We start from the raw sequence: 17,462 nt of genomic DNA on the forward strand, positions 1-17,462 counted from the left end.
TGATAATATACAATATTTGTTTTTCTCTTTCTGACTTACTACACTCTGTATGACAGTCTCTAGATCCATCCACGTCTCTACAAATGACCCAATTTCATTCCTTTTTATGGCTGAGTAATATTCCATTGTATATATGTACCACATCTTCTTTATCCATTCATCTGCTGATGGGCATTTAGGTTGCTATTTAGCCATGACCTGGCTATTGTAAACAGTGCTGCAGTGAACATTGGGGTGCATGTGTCTTTTGAATTATGGTTTTCTCTGGGTATATGCCCAGTAGTGGGGTTGCTGGGTCATATGGTAATTCTATTTTTAGTTTTTTAAGGAGCCTCCTTACTGTTCTCCATAGTGGCTGTATCAATTTACATTCCCATCAACACTGCAAGAGGGTTCCCTTTTCTCCACACCCTCTCCAGCATTTGTTGTTTGTAGATTTTTGATGATGGCCATTCTGACCAGTATGAGATGATACCTCATTGTAGTTTTGATTTGCATTTCCCTAATGATTAGAGATGTTGAGCAGCTTTTCATGTGCTTCTTGGCCATTTGTATGTCTTCTTTGGAGAAATGTCTATTTAGGTTTTCTGCCCATTTTTGGATTGGGTTGTTTGTTTTATTAATATTGAGCTGCACGAGCTGTTTATGTATTTTGGAGATTAATCCTTTGTCCGTTGATTCATTGGCAAATATTTTCTCCCATTCTGAGGGTTGTCTTTTCGTCTTGTTTGTAGTTTCCTTTGCTGTGCAAAAGCTTTTAAGTTGCATTAGGTTCCATTTGTTTATTTTTGTTTTTATTTCCATTACTCTAGGAGGTGGATCAAAAAAGATCTTGCTGTGATTTATGTCAAAGAGTGTTCTTCCTATGTTTTCCTCTAAGAGTTTTATAGTGTCTAGCCTTACATTTAGGTCTTTAACCCATTTTGAGTTTATTTTTGAGTATGGTGTTAGGGAGTGTTCTAATTTCATTCTTTTACATGTAGCTGTCCAGTTTTCCCAGCACCACTTATTGAAGAGACATTCTTTTCTCCATTGTATATCCTTGCCTCCTTTGTCATAGATTAGTTGACCATAGGTGCGTGGATTTATCTCTGGGCTTTCTTTTTTTGATTTTGCTTGACATTTAAAATGTAGAGGTTGATTCCTGATTTAACTTAGGCAAAGCAGCCTATAAATGGATCTCATCCTCTGCTAAAACATTGTCTTAAATGATAAAGAATATTGGAGTAAATGTACATAATTCCCACTAGAATATATTTTACATAAATGTGTACTCTTCAATATTAATATATCCTCATTAGATTTCCAAAAATAGGATGGATAATCCTGTTGTTTTCAGAGCTTGTACTGGACACCGGTTGAATAGAAAATACATATTTGTCCTCATGAGTCACACATATTCTCATTCATTAAGTTGGGAAGCAGTCCCTCATCTAATCAAATGCATATCAGATCTAGTCCACCCATAGTATGTGCAATAACAAAACTAAGGAAGATTTCAGGTAACGAGATGAAGGAAAAGGTCAAAGAAAGGATAGACTCTTTATGTTTAAGGGCACACACTTCTCATATTTTATTAGCTATGACTTTGTCCCATCATAATGCCTGACTATAGGGGAGGCTGAGAAATGTACTCCTGTTTTGGGCAGTTATGTACCCAACTAAAATTCTGCTGTTATAAAAGAAAGGGATAATGGATATTAAGGCATAACTAGGGGCTTCCCTGGTGGCGCAGTGGTTAAGAATCTGCCTGCCAATGCAGGGGACGCGGGTTCGAGCCCTGGTCTGGGAAGATCCCACATGCTGCAGAGCAACTAAGCCCGTGCACCACAACTACTGAGCCTGTGCTCTAGAGCCCGTGAGCCACAACTACTGAGCCCGCATGCTACAAATACTGAAACCCGAGTGCCTAGAGCCTGTGCTCTGCAACAAGAGAAGCCACCGCAATGAGAAGCCCGTGCACTGCAACGAAGAGCAGCCCCTGCTCACTGCAACTAGAGAAAGCCTGCACACAGCAACGAAGACCCAATGCAGGCAAAAATCAATCAATAAAATAAATAATTTTTTTTTAAAAAAGGCATAACTAACATCAGCTGCCAGACAGCGATGTGCCTTATATTATTCTTTTAACTCACATTAAACAATGAAACCACATCACAAAAAAAGTACCTTTTCGGGCTTCCCTGGTGGCGCAGTGGTTGAGAGTCCGCCTGCCGATGCAGGGGACATGGATTCGTGCCCCGGTTCGGGAAGATCCCACATGCCGCGGAGCGGCTGGGCCTGTGAGCCATGGCCGCTGAGCCTGAGCATCCGGAGCCTGTGCTCTGCAACGGGAGAGGCCACAATGGTGAGAGGCCCGCTTACCGCAAAAAAAAAAAAAAAAAGTACCTTTTAAAAGTAGAATTACAGGGTTTCCCTGGTGGCTCAGTGGTTAAGAATCCGCCTGCCAATGCAGGGGACATGGGTTCAAGCCCTGGTCCAGGAAGATCCCACATGGTGCAGAGCAACTAAGCCCATGTGCCACAACTACTGAGCCTGCACTCTAGAGCCCGCAAACCACAACTACTGAAGCCCGCGTGACTAGAGCCCGTGCTCCACAACAAGAAAAGCCAACACATTGAGAAGCCCGTGCACAGCAACAAAGAGTAGCCCCCGCTCACCGCAAATAGAGAGACCATGTGCGCAAGGAAGACCGAACGCAGCCAAAAATAAATAAATAAAATTTTTTTTAAAAAGTAGAATTACATATAATCCCATCACTATAATATAGTAACTGTTTTCATTTGCTCATATTTTTCTTTCTTTCTTTCGTTTTTTTTTTTGGCTGTGTTGGGTCTTCGTTGCTGCATATGGGCTTTCTCTAGTTGCAGCAATCGGGGGCTACTCTTCATTGCGGTGGTGGTCTTCTCATTGCAGTGGCTCCTCTTGTTTTGGAGCACGGGCTCTAGGCACACAGGCCTCAGTAGTTGTGGCGTGCATGCTCAGTAGTTGTGGCTCGTGGGCTCTAGAGCGCAGGCTCAGTAGTTGTGGTGCACGGACTTTGTTGCTCCACGGCATGTGGGATCTTCCTGGACCAGGGCTTGAACCCATGTCCCCTGCATTGGCAGGCGGATACTTAACCACTGCACCACCAGGGAAGTCCTAGACAAGATTTAATGTCTTATTACTTTCAGTATGAATAGGAATTTTAATGTCTGGCTAAGAGTAGTACCAGCTGAGATCCTGCAAGTCGTGCTTTAATGGATAGATATGTTTAATTTAAAATTAATATCTGTTTGCATAGTAAGGTATGCCACTGTCCTTTAAAAATCTCTTAGCTTAAACATGCACCATACAATATCTACTGTTGTAATATACTTTTTAAAATTCATTGATAGTATAAACTTCATCTCACTAAAATCTGCAAGAAGGCAACTTCATTGAACTCCTGGCTGTGCAACACGAGGAGCTTACTAATGAAGACCTGATAGAATTGGAGGCCCAGAGAAAGGACGAAGAGAGACAAGAGGAAGAAGAAGTAACTGAAGAACCGAAGATATTCATGACACAGGAAATAGCAAGGGGATTTTCTTTATCTGAGGAGGCACTGTTAGTTTTTGAGGCATAGGACCTGAATGTAGAACAGTACATGAAGGTCGCAGCAGCCATTCAGAATGCAATCCGGTGCTACCGTGTCATCTGTGATGAGAAAAAAAGAGCTACTACCCAGACATCACTGGATCGTTTTTTCAAGAGGGTAGATAGAATTGAGTCCAGCAAGGAACCAGAACCTGTGCCATCAACGTCAGGCATGAGTGAAACTGCAGCTTGCCCTTCATCTTCTATTACTGACGATTCTTCAGCTCTACCATCTCCCACCTCCTCTCCCTCCTCCAGTCAGTAACTCTTCTTGCCTGTTCACTCAATGCCAGCCCCTGTATGCCAGCTGTTGTACTGTACTACTTGTACTTTTCAAGGTACTGTGCTGTAAGATTAAAAATGTTTTCTTTATTTTGTGTGTTTGTTTTTTATGTATTATTTGTGTGAAAAGTATTATAAACCTGTTACAGTACAGTACTATATAGCCGATTGTGTTAGTTGGGTACCTAGGCTAACTTTGTTGGACTTATAAACAAATTGAACTTATGAACGTGCTCTCGGAACAGAACTCGTTCGTATGTAGGGAACTTACTGTAGTTGTAATCATATAATATTAAGTGAAAATTTAGAATCTATCTTAAATATAGTCTATTTTAAAATAAATTAGGAGTTTGGAATTAACATATACACACTACTATATATAAAATAAACAACAAGGACCTACTGTATAGCACAGGGAACTATATTCAATATCTTGTAATAACCTATAATGGATAACTGAATCACTTTGCTGTACACCTGAAACTAACACAAAAAATAAAAAATAAAAAAATTTTGGGAATGCACTGGTGGTCCAGTGGTTAGGACTCCGTGCTTTCACTGCTGAGAGCACGGGTTCAATCCCTTCTTGGGGAACTAAGATTCTGCAAGCCACATGGAAAAAAAAATTAGAAAGTAGAATTACATATAATCTCATTACTCTAATATAACAACTGTTTTCATTTGCTCATATTGTTCTAATGTGTCTAAATACACACATTTTCACATGGTTGTAATCATAAGTAACATATAGATTCTAAATTTTCACTTAATATTACATCTTGAAGATAGTCTATTTTAAAAAAATAATTTTTAATAGCCACATGATACCCCATTGGGTTGATGAGGCATAATTTACTTAACCATACCCATATCACTGGATATTTCAGTGATTCTAATTTTTCACTATTGTAGGTAACTAACACTAGAGTGAACATCTTCATACACAGTCTTCTCCCTTTTGGTTATCTTTCTGTTATTTATTTTTAACCCAATTGCACTGTAATCAGAGAATATGATTTGTATGATACTGATCCTGGGAAACTTGTTGAGACTGGCTTTATAGCCAAGTATATGGTCAGTTTTTATAAGTCTTTCTTGTACTCTTAAGAAAAATGTACATTCTCTATGGTTAGGTCCAACATTCTGTACATGTCCTTTAGATCAAGCTAGTTAATTTTATTATTTATATTTTCTATACTATGCTACTAATTTTTGGTCTGTATGCTATCAGTTACTGAGAAAGATATATGTTATATCCTACGATGGTGGTGGACTTGTTGGTTTCTCCTCATAAGTCTGTGAATTTTTGCTTTATGTTATTTGAAAATATCATTAGGTACATATATAATTTCAGAAACTGCATCTCTTCCGGCGAATTGAATCTGTTATCATTACGTATTATAGTTACTATCTTTATTCCTAATAATACATTTTTCTTTGAAGACTTGTCCATTATGAACAGAGCTACTCTAGCATTCTTCTGGTTAGTGTCTGCCTGGCATATCCTTTTGCATCTTTTCTTATTTTCAACATTTTTATGTGCCAGAGACTGGCTAGATGTTCACTAATTCCATTTCCTCTTCCTGGGAACACAAGACTACATTTCCCAGCTCTTTTTGCAGTTATGTTGGGACCACCAGAGGAATGTGGGCAGAAGTGATGTATACCCCTTCTAGGCTTGACCCCTAAAACGTTATACATGGTCTTCGATGTACTCTTTCAGCTGCTCACATGGCTCAAGGCAAAAAAACTCCAAAATGGTAGAACTAGGATTGAAAGATCTTAGATTCCTATGTCACCGATTGAAGGCGCAACAGTCGAAGCAGCACCCTGACCTGATGAACTGTGATGTGAGCAAGAAATAAACTTTGTTGTGTTAAGCCCCAGGGATCTTAGGGGTGGTTTGTTACAGCAGCTAACATTAATTATTCTGATATACCATGTCTTTGTGTTTTAGGTTTTCTCTAGGATAACAGCAAATATCTGGATTGTTTTGTTTTGTTTTGTTTTAGTCCAGGCTGAGGATATCTTTCTTTTAACTGGTGAGTTTAGACCATTTACACTTTATTGTGATTTTAATTAATTGTTGATGTGTTCAATTATCTTTACCATTTTATTTTGTGCTATCTGTCCTGATTTTTTCTGTCTTTTCTCCCATTTCCTGTTTTCTTTCAGATTGTTCTTTTGATTCCACATTTTTCCCTCTATTATTTTGGAAGTTATAACTCTATTTTTTTCTTAGTGATTACTCTTAAAGTTTAGCATGTGTACTTGAAATCTAAATCAATAGTTCCCCCCCTCTCCAAATTTATCCAAGGGTCTTAGAATGCTAATCACCATCCCCTTGTCTTAAAAGTTATTGTTATCCAATATTTTAGCACCACCTTGTTTTCAACCTCCAAATTAGACATTATTGTTGTTTTATAAATCTCAGACTTTTTTCTAAGATTATTTTTCTTTATCCTGATGAACAAGCTTGAAAACTTCTTTAATGAGCATCATTTGGTGAGAACTCTGTTTTTGGTTTTCTGAAAATGTCTTTATTTCACCTTTATTCTTAAATACATAATTTCAGTAGGTATCAAATTCTACATTGACAATGGTTTTCTCTCAGCAATCTGGAGTTATTGTTCCCCTGTTGCTGCCAGTCTATTTGTGCCTATGTTGTGCCTTTTAGATGCTCTCTCTTTTCTCTTTGTATTTTGTGCTCTTCAGTTGTACTGAAGAAGATTGTCCCACATTCTCTCTCTTCCATCTCCGTTTTGTTTCACCTCACTGTTATTTGAGAGTCTGGCTTTATGCGGAGGTCTCAGTTCCAACCTTACCTGAGCCCACGATTTTGTCTCTCACATACATGAGATCATTAAAACCTGAGACTTCAGGGACTTCCCCGGTGGTCCAGTGGTTAAGACTCCCCACTTCCACTGCAGGGGGTTTGATCCCACATGCCATGAGATGTGGCGAAAAATAAATAAGTAAACAAATAAAATTAAAACCTGAGACTTTAGGTTCCAGGGAGTGACAAATGTGCTAGTGTGTAGCTCCCTCTTTATTTTTCACTCCTGAGGATTTTCATTCTTACAAGCTCAACTATACCTTTTTTTTCTCTCTTTTCTTTTTTTTTTTTTTTTTTGGCCGTACCACGCGGCATGTGGGATCTTAGTTCCTCCACCAGGGATCAAACCTGTGCCCCCCACCCCAGCAGTGGAAGCTCAGAGTCTTAACCACTGGACCACCAGGGAAGTTCCTCAACTATACCTTTTGAAAGATTTTAAATTTTATTTTATCTAGGGTTTCTGTGGCTTTTGCAGTGGGATGTTTTTTCAGAATATTTAGTCTACCATTTTCTCATAAGTGAAAGTTCACATTGTCATTTAATTCTGTTGAATTACATCCTTAGGATAAAGTGTTGAGAGTGGTACTACTTACTGCGTCAGAGATTTTAAATATTTTTATAGCTGTTCATATTTTGAGTGGTGAGTACTATATTGATGTTTGTTTATCCACTTCATGGAGGCAGAGTAGTATCATAGAGTATTGGTTTAAATCACCCAAATCTGCTTCTCTCTCCCTACCCCATCTCTCTCTATTCTGCCACTATTCACACATATACAGATTAGAGAAACTCTTTCCCTAAAAAGTTTTGTTGTGGTTTGAGATGCAAGAGAATTAAGAAAGAATTAATTAATTCTTCCCTTTGAAAAGGAGAGAATTAAGATATGTGTAGAAGAGCTTCTGACTAAAAATGCTGGCTTGAATATCTATCGTAGTCTCTTCTCCCCCGCCAAAACCCACTAAAATAACATTAAAAAGATTTTTTTAAAGCATAAACTTTCAATGATAAAGAGATTTCAGAGAAAACAGTGGCAAAATTTTGTCAGTTGGGAAACTTACAAGTTTTTGGCATAGTTGATGTAGCATGTCTGAGAAAACTGTATCTGAAACTGGCTAAGGAAAGCTAAGAAGCAAACCAATTTACACCGTGTGACCCCCCCCCCCCAGAAGACTCAGGAATTGGCAACAACTAACAGGTTATTTTTGGAAGTGAGGGGTGAAGTGAACGAGAAAGAACTGGCTGAAAATCTGTTAAAGAAGCAATTAAAACACCAAATCCCTTTCCCACTGTTATGGGTTGAATTGTGTCCCATCCTCTTCCACAGAAAATATATGTTGAAGTCCTAACCCCTAGTACCTCAGAATGTGACCTTATTTGGAAACAGAGTTGTTGCAGATGTAATTATTTAAGATGAGGTCATCCTAGAATAGGGTGGGCCCCTAATCCAATAAGACGGGGTGTCTTTATAGGAAGACAGCCATGTGAAGACAGAATCAGTTAAAAGAATTGAAATGGTTGCCTGTAAGGATGAGAAAATGGGAGAAAGAGGAGCAGTCTAGTGGATTTTAGAGCAATCATTGTAGAACTCTTTGACTTTTAAAACTCTGTGCAAGTATGCATTTGACTTTAAAAACTAAAATTTTTAAAAGATACAAGAAAGCAAGAGAATTGTTGGGATGCAGACAGTAGTGTGTCAGAGCAGCTCATACTTAGCTTGCTCAAGCTGGTTGTTAAATTTCCAGGAATTTCATAAACCAGTTGTTGAATATAGCCATTATTAAAAATTAAATTAGATATGCTTACAATTAAATAGACTATTATATTAAAAGCACAGTTAGTTACTTGAAAATCATCACTTCCTATTTATCTTACTACATTTTACTATGATCTATGACCTTGCTGTTATTTATATCTACTTTATCTGTCTGGTAGAAATGCTATATAATGTTGTGCTACTGGACATCTCTTCTGAACTCCGTGTTGTCGTATCATGTTGGAAAGTAACTTGAAAATATATGTATTTCTTGTTTACTTCTTAAACTTTTTTATTGTTAAATATAACACATCTATAGAAAACTATATAAGACTAATATATAGTTTAATGAATTATTGGAAGCCAAAACACCTTTGTGACTACGATCCATGTCAGAAAAGGAACCATGGCTAACCACCCCAGAAGCTCTCCAGCTGCTCCCCTTCTAAGAGTAACCATACTTCTGACTTTTACATTAGTCACTTCATTACTTTATAGTTTCATCACCTAAGCATGCATCCATAAACACTACGGTTTAGTTTCAACTATTATTTTTATATGGCTTTTACCTCTTTTTAACCTGTAGGTTCCCCATCCACCTCTTTTTCTCCCCCTTCCAATTTGTTGATAAAACTGGATCATTTATCTCTAGCATCTCCCATGATCTGGATTTTGCTGATTGAATTCCCATGGGGTAGCTTAACATGTTCTTCTGTTCTGTGTATTTCCTATAAATTGGTAGGTGGATCTAGAGACTCACTCTTTATTATTAACAACAATGACAACAACAAAAAAAGTAATTCAGTAAATATATATTGAACATTTATTACATGCCTTAATGGGATGCTATAAAAATCCGAAGTAATTTTTAAGGACTTTCATTATTTTCAGGTAACTGACAGAATCTTCTTGAGGGACAAGTTGTTATACTTCACTCTATAGCATTAGCTTGGTCGTCAGCTCAGGATGCATCTCCAAAAGTGTGAGGCTTTATATGTGAAATGTTTATTAACTGACAGAGGGACTCCTGATAATAGCATAGCAGTAGTGCAACAATGCCTTCCTGAAGAAATTATTAACTGCATAACCACTTGTATAGAAACCTCTGTCTGTTTTTTCAAGGCTAGTACATTTACCAGACACCACTGACAATGACTGCAAATTTTATAGAAACAAGTTTGTAGGAACTCAGCAGTAAAGGACTTTTTAAAAGAAAAGGAGGAAATTTGTTTACATAGTTCTAAGTAATCAGAACCTGGGAATTCCCTGGCGGTCCAGTGGTTAGGACTCGGACCTTTCACTGCCAGGGCCCAGGTTCGATCCCTGGCCGGGGAACTAAGACCCTGCAAGCAGTGCGGCATGGCCAAAAAATAAAATAAAATAAAAAATCAGAACCTTAAGTTTAAAATAGGACACAGAACAGTAAGATTCTATAACTTGATGCTCTCTGTAACTTTTTCCCATGATGAACCAAAATACAGTCTCCTTAACTAATACTAATTATTTCTAGAATAATATTGAAATTTGAAGAACTGTTGATTTGCTTTAAATCAAACATCAAGGCTTCCTGTTCATAAACAGTACTAGGCTAAATTATTTAAAGTGTGGTTTAATTTAGAATAGTTTTGTGGCTTATTTTCATAGTGTACTAGTGAATGTTTTACATATGTATATTATGCTGATAAAATTAATGAAGTTTTAGTAAGAAGAATTTACTTCACCTCTACTATTCAATCTTTGCTTGGAAGTAAGGTGAGATGCTCAGATTTGTGGACCAGAAAGATAAGAAAGAATGAAGATTGCCCAAATACCAAAAAATTTCAACCCTATTCTGTAAATTTACAGTATTATATTCAGCTATGATTCATAGGAATGACATTAAGTTTAAAATATTCATGTGTATCATTTTTTAAAGTTCTCCAAGAGTAAGTCATTCCTTCTGTATTTTTGGAAAAGTGAATATTCATTTCTCCATGGTAATATTAAATTTTGACAATCTTTGGCATTAAAATTAACCTGTCAAATTATACTCTCCAACATTTGCAGAGATATGAGAAACTTCTAAAAGTGAAAATATCCATGATGGTTATGGACCAGACTAAAAAAATAAATACCAAAAATTATACCATTCCGTCATGAAACATTAAGAAAGAATCAAACACAACCTGAGCTTATTTTGGATCAATAATTATTACAAGTTTCTATAAATAAAAATCCTCCAGTGTTAAAAGACGTTGGATCAGCATTTCTGGACATCTATGACTAATGCCATTATACTATCTGTCCCAGGGAGTTTTATTATGACATCATCTCTTGAGAAACTTTAAATATTAATCTATAGGTTATTCTCAGCATGGAATCCATTACTTTTTTTCCTCATTCAGAGTACTTTCTCATTTAGTGCACATCAGTTGATGTAATTCTTTTAACATGCTAAATAGGATCAGATGATGATATTCAGGTTTGCATTAATTTAAAGTGAATAAAAATGCTCTATGCAAAGACTATGCATTGCCAGTCCCTTATTGCCTTCACAGATTATTTCTGAAGGCATAGCATCAAAGGGCTATTATTTTTGACAAAAATTTTATAATGTCACACCCAGGAATATGTTCCTATAGTTGAGTAATTTTGGAATAAATTAAATCATGATATTCATATTTTCCTTCTAAAATCACACAAATCTTTCTCTGCAAGGTAATTTCACTGTCTCCAAAATGCGATTCCCCTTCCCAGCTATGGCAGATGCTGTAGATGTGTTGTGTGTATCCCTTCCCCTTTTCCACTTCCGTGCACACAGCCTAACTTCCAACTTACCAACCCCTGACCACCTTTTTTCCTCTTATTCATAAAATTCTGTATTCATATTTAATATCATCATTAGGAAGACCACTGCAATGTACTAATGGTAAACAACTTTTTAAATTTAAGCCTGGGAGAATGTATTTGAGAATTGTCAGTATAGAGAGATGAAGAACCACAAAAAGAAGAGGAGTGGATTAAGAAAGGAATGCAAAACCTGGAACAATAATAAATATTGGGACCAGCAGGTAAAACCGTTGCTTTTGTTTTTGTTTTGTGTGTGCTTGGCTTTTTGTTTGGTAAGCAGACTGATCTTTGTTTAGGGCATTCTGCTGCTGGTTTTTACATAGCAGGCCAAAAGTGCCAGGGAATTAATGCCTCTCAAGAGTGACTCTAATGCAATGCCTGAAAGAACTTGGTGTATAATTATCCCAGCTCCTTCTGTCTTTGGTGGAGTAACTGAGGTGTGTGTGTGTGCCTTACACTGGTTCTCAGAATTTCACCAGCACGATTAATTTCCAGTCACCCATAGTGGCAATGGACTTAATAATTCACTCTATTGGCTGCCCTGCCTTCCTTGTCTTACTTTCCCAATAACTTCCTCATTCTCCTACTGAGGTGTTTGTTTGTTTGTTTTTCTACCTTCTAAATAAGCTACCTGCGCTGGAATCCTTGCCTCAGAGTCAGCTTCTGGGGAAAACCAATGAAAGACCAGCCCTTACTGCTTTGGTTCATTCTTTCCTCAACATTTGAATTTATTTGTCATTTCCTGGTTTTATAGTGCAATGAAGAGAACAAATATCACCTTTGTTAGGAAATGACTTTTCAGCTCCTTCTGAACATACTATCTTCTTTCTATTCTGTGTCAAGAATAGTCATTTTAATTCCTTTGCTAATCCTCCAAGGTATAGAAATCTACAATTAAATTTGGCTACCTGGAGAGAAAAAATGGGGTCTCTGGTGTCCCTATAGTCAAATCAAGGTCCTAGTCAGTACTCGATTTCAAAGGTGCCTTCCAGCTTTAAAATTCTATGAGTTTTAGCACCAATTCTACAGAAACTCTTCCACAAAGTTGAAGAGGATGGAATGCTTCCCAGCTCATTTTGAGGACAATATAATAATACCCAAACCAGATAAAAGCAGCGCAAAAAGAAAACTATTGAATAATATCACGCATGAACTTAGACACAAAAATTCTCAAAAAAATTTTTTAGCAAATCAAATCCTGCAATATATAAAAAGAAGTATATACACCATAATCAAGTGGGGTTTATTCCAGAATGTAAAGGTCAAATATTAAAAAATCATATGAACAGGCTAAAGTAGAATGATCACATGATAATATAACTGATGCAGAAAAATCATTTAACAAAATTAAACACTCATTCATAATAAACACTCAGCAAATTAGGAATATAGGGGAACTTCCTCACCTGATAAAGAGCATTGAAAAAAACCCCTAAAGGGTTTTTTTCATACATAACAGTAAAAAACTGAGTGCTTTCTCCCTAGGATCAGGAACAAGGCAAGGATGTCCACTCTCACCACTCTCATTCAACGCAGCACTGTGAGTCCCAGCCAGTGCAATAAAACGATAAAAGGAAATAAGATGCATACATATCAGAAAGAAAGACTGAAAACTATTCCTATTTGCAGATGGCTTGATTGTCTACATAAAAAATCCCAAGGAATCTACCACAAAAACTTATAGAAATAATGAGTTCAATAAGGTTGCAGAGTACAAGGTAAATACCCTGAAATCAATCTATTCCTATATACTAGCAAGAAACATGTGGAAACTGAAAAAGAATACCGTCTCATATCATTACCGAAAACACCCCCACCCAGGTGCAAATCTAAACAATCATGTAAAACATATGTATGCTGAAAATTTTTAAATATGGATGAAAGAAACCAAAGATTTAAATAAATGGAGAGACATACTGTGTTCATGAATGGGCAGACAATATAGTAAAGGTGTTAATTATCTCTAAATTGACATACAGATTTAACACAATTCCTGTCAAACTCCCAGTAAGACTTTTTTGTAGATATGGAAAAGCTTATTCTAAAAGTTATATGGGACTTCCCTGGTGGCACAGTGGTTAAGAATCCGTCTGCCAATGCAGGGGACGTGGGTTCGAGGTCTGGTCCGGGAAGATCCCACATGCCTCGGAGCAACTAAGCCCGTGCGCCACAACTACTGAGGCTGTGCTCTAAAGCCTGTGCTCCGCAACAAGAGAAGCCACCGCAGTGAGAAGCCCACGCACCCCAACGAAGAGTAGCCCCCGCTCGCCGCAACTAGAGAAAGCCTGCGCGCAGCAACGAAGACCCAATGCAGCCAAAAATAAATAAATAAATTTATTTAAAAAAAAATAAAAGTTATATGGAAAGGCAAAGGAACTGAAATAGCTACGACATTTTGAAAAACAGGTATAAAGTGGCAATAATCACTCTACCTGATGTTAACATACTATATAGCTACAGTAATCAAGGCAGTGTGATATTGGTGAAGGAAAAGACACATAGATCAATAGAACAAAATATAACCCAGAAATAAACCAAAATAAATACACAAATTGATTTTTTACGAACATGCAAAAGCAATTCAATAGAGGAAGAATAGTCATCTCAACAAATGGTGCTTGAACAATTGGACATCCATAAGCAAAAATAGAAGAACGTTAACTTGAACCTCACATCAATGTTTCCCATATTTCGAGCTTGCTTTACTCTGATTAATTTTTCATATGCCAGTATTATTGCTTCCAGTTGTCTTTTCAGAAAGGGACATGACTCCTTAAATGTCTGAAATGTTTGCCTTTGCACATGAAGAATAGCTGGAACAGGGGCTGAATTATAGCGTCACATTCCTTTTCTGACAGAACTCTATTTTTTTCTATCATTTGATTCTAGACTTGAAGCTCCATGCTAGTGAAATTAATAATACTTTAATAGTATTTTGGTCAGATTGAGATGAGAGATCAACAGTGATAATGGACAAAGCAGTATGGTAAAATTTTTCAAATTTAAGTTTTATCTTTCATTTATTTCCTTCCTGACTTTACTAAAATGTTTCACATTTTAGCCAAATGTTGAAGTGCATTGATTGAAGACGTTTAATTCTGCAAATAAAAGATGAATAATTTTCAAAGAGGAGAAAAATATCTTAGCCTTTGAATCCCTGTTTTTCTGCCTCTGATAACTAATAAATGGCGAGTGCCTGGTCAAGCATGACTATGGTTATAATCCTCACATAGAAAATTGGGCCAGGGAAAAATATTCTCAATACACAGTACAGGGACTTCCCTCGTGGCGCAGTGGTTAAGAATCCGCCTGCCAGTGCAGGGGACACGGGTTCGAGCCCTGGTCCAGGAAGATCCCACATGCCACGGAGCAACTAAGCCTGTGCGCCACAACTACTGAGCCTGCGCTCTAGAGCCTGTGAGCCACAACTACTGAGCCCACGTGCCACAACTACTGAAGCCCACGCACTTAGAGCCCGTGCTCTGCAACAAGAGAAGCCACTGCAAGGAGAAGCCTGTGCACCGCAAAGATGAGTAGTCCCCGCTCACCGCAACTAGAGAAAGCCCGTGAGCAGCAACGAAGACCCAACGCAGCCAAAAATATAAACAAATTAATTAATTAATTAAAAAAACTGCACAGTACACAAATCTTAATTTTAAAAATTGCAACTGCTTTGTTGAGGTGTACTAGACATACAATAAATCATACATATTGAAAAGGACAATTTGCGAAGTTTTGACCTATGTATATACCCATAAAACCATCACCACAGTCAAAGTAGTGAACACGTCCTCCATCCGCATAAGTTTCTTCACACCACTTTAGTCCCTTCCTTATGCCCTTCCCGGCCCCCATCTCCAAGCAACCACTGATGTGCTTTCTGTCAGTATAAATTCGTTTGCATTTTCTAGCATTCTATATAAGTGGAATCAAATGACATGTGCTCTTTTTTTGCCCAGCTTCTTTCACTCAACATAATTATCTTGACATTCATCTGTGTTGTTGCACGTACTCATCTGAGTAGTATTTCATTGTTTGGATAGACCACAATTTGTTTATCCATGTTGGGTAGTTCACCTGTAAATGGACATTTGAGTTGTATCCAGTTTGGGGGCTATTACCAATAAAACTACTGCTTTGAACATTTATGTACAGTCTTTGTGTGGACATAGACTTTCATTTCTCTTGACATCATCAGTCTTTTTAATTTTAGCCATTCTGATAAGTGTGAAGTGATATCTTACTGATACATAGTTTAATATGTATTTCCTCAAGGACTAATGATGTTGAACATCTTTTCATGTGCTTATTTGCCATTCATATATCTTCTTTGGTGAAGTATCTTGCCAAATCTTTTGCCCATATTTTTATTGGGTTGTTTTCTTATTGGATATTGAGAGTTTTTACATACTCTGGATACAAATCCTTTATCAGATATACTCTCTGAAGAGATTTTCTCCCAGTCTGTGGCTTGTCTTTTCATCACAAGTGTTTTTTGAAGACCAGTTCTTTTTTTTAAATATTTATTTATTTGGCTGCATGGGGTCTTAGTTGTGGCATGCGGGATCTTTTGTTGCTGTGCACGAGCTTCTCTCTAGTTGTGGCGCGCAGGCTTAGTTGCCCCGCAGGTGTGGGATCTTAGTTCCATGACCAGGAATTGAACCTACGTCCCCTGCATTGGAAGGTGGATTCTTAACCACTGGACCACCAGGGAAGTCTCCTGAAGACCAGTTCTTAATTTTGATGAAGTCTAATTTATGTTTGGTTTTTAATGGATTATGCTTTTGCTGTCCTATCTAAGAAATCTTCACCTAACTCAATGTCACAAAGATTTTCTCGTATGTTTTCTTATAGTTTTATAGTTACAGGTTTTACATTTAGGTATATGATCCATTTTGAATTAATTTTGGTATATGGTGAGTATATAGTGTGAGGCATGTATCCAAGTTCCTTTTGTTTTTTGGGGTTTTTTTTGCATGTGGATAACCAACTTTTAAAGTACCATTTGTTGAAAAGGCTATTCTTTCTCCACTGCATTGCCTTTGCACCGTTGTAAAAAATAAGTTGTTCATATATGTGTGGATTTATTCCTGAACTCTCTACTTTATTCCATTAATCTATTTGTCAATATTTTACCCAAAAAAGATCCTGCTAGGACTTTGGAATTGCATTCAATTTTTGATCAATGTGGGAGAGAATTAACATATTAATATTGAGTCTTCAATATTAAGAAGACACATACCATACAATTCACCCATTTATTTTTAAAATTAATTTATTTAATTAATTTATTTTTGGCTGCATTGTGTCTTCGCTGTGCATGGGCTTTTTCTTTTTTTTTTTTTTGCGTTATGCGGGCCTCTCACTGCTGTGACCTCTCCCGTTGTGGAGCACAGGCTCCAGACGCGCAGGCTCAGCGGCCATGGCTCACGGGCCCAGCCGCTCCGCGGCATGTGGGATCCTCCCAGACCGGGACACGAACCCACGTCCCCTGCATCGGCAGGCGGACTCTCAACCACTGCGCCACAAGGGAAGCCCTGGGCTTTTTCTAGTTGCAGCGAGCGGGGGCTACTCTTCTTCGTTGCAGTGCGCGGGCTTCTCATTGCGGTGGCTTCTCTTGTTGTGGAGCATGGGCTCTAGGCACAAGGGCTTCAGTAGTTGTGGCGCACGGGCTTCAGTAGTTGTGGCGCATGGGCTTAGTCGCTCCGCGGCACGTGGGATCTTCTGGGACAAGGACTCAAACCCGTGTCCCCTGCATTGGCAGGCGGATTCCTAACCACTGCACCACGAGGGAAGCCCCAATTCACCCATTTAAACTAAGTATATCTTGTCATTAATTTAGTCTTTTAAAATCTCTCTCAGCAATATTTTGTAGTTTTCAGAGTGTAGGTCTTTCACATCTTTTGGCAAGTTAATACCCAAATATTTAATGTTTTATGCTATTATAAATAAAATTTTTTCAAAATTTCAATTTTCAACTGTTTATTGTGAATATATAGAAGTAAAATTGATGTTTGTGTATTGTTCTTGTATCCTACTACCTTGCTAAACTCATTAGTTCTAGTAGCTTTTTTGTAGATTCCATCAGATTTTCTACATAGATAATCTTGTACAAGACAATTTTACTTCCTTTTTCCAATCTGG

This window comes from Leucopleurus acutus, assembly GCF_964270905.1.
Source record: "Leucopleurus acutus genome assembly, chromosome: X".
NCBI classification, from domain to species: Eukaryota; Metazoa; Chordata; class Mammalia; order Artiodactyla; family Delphinidae; genus Leucopleurus; species Leucopleurus acutus.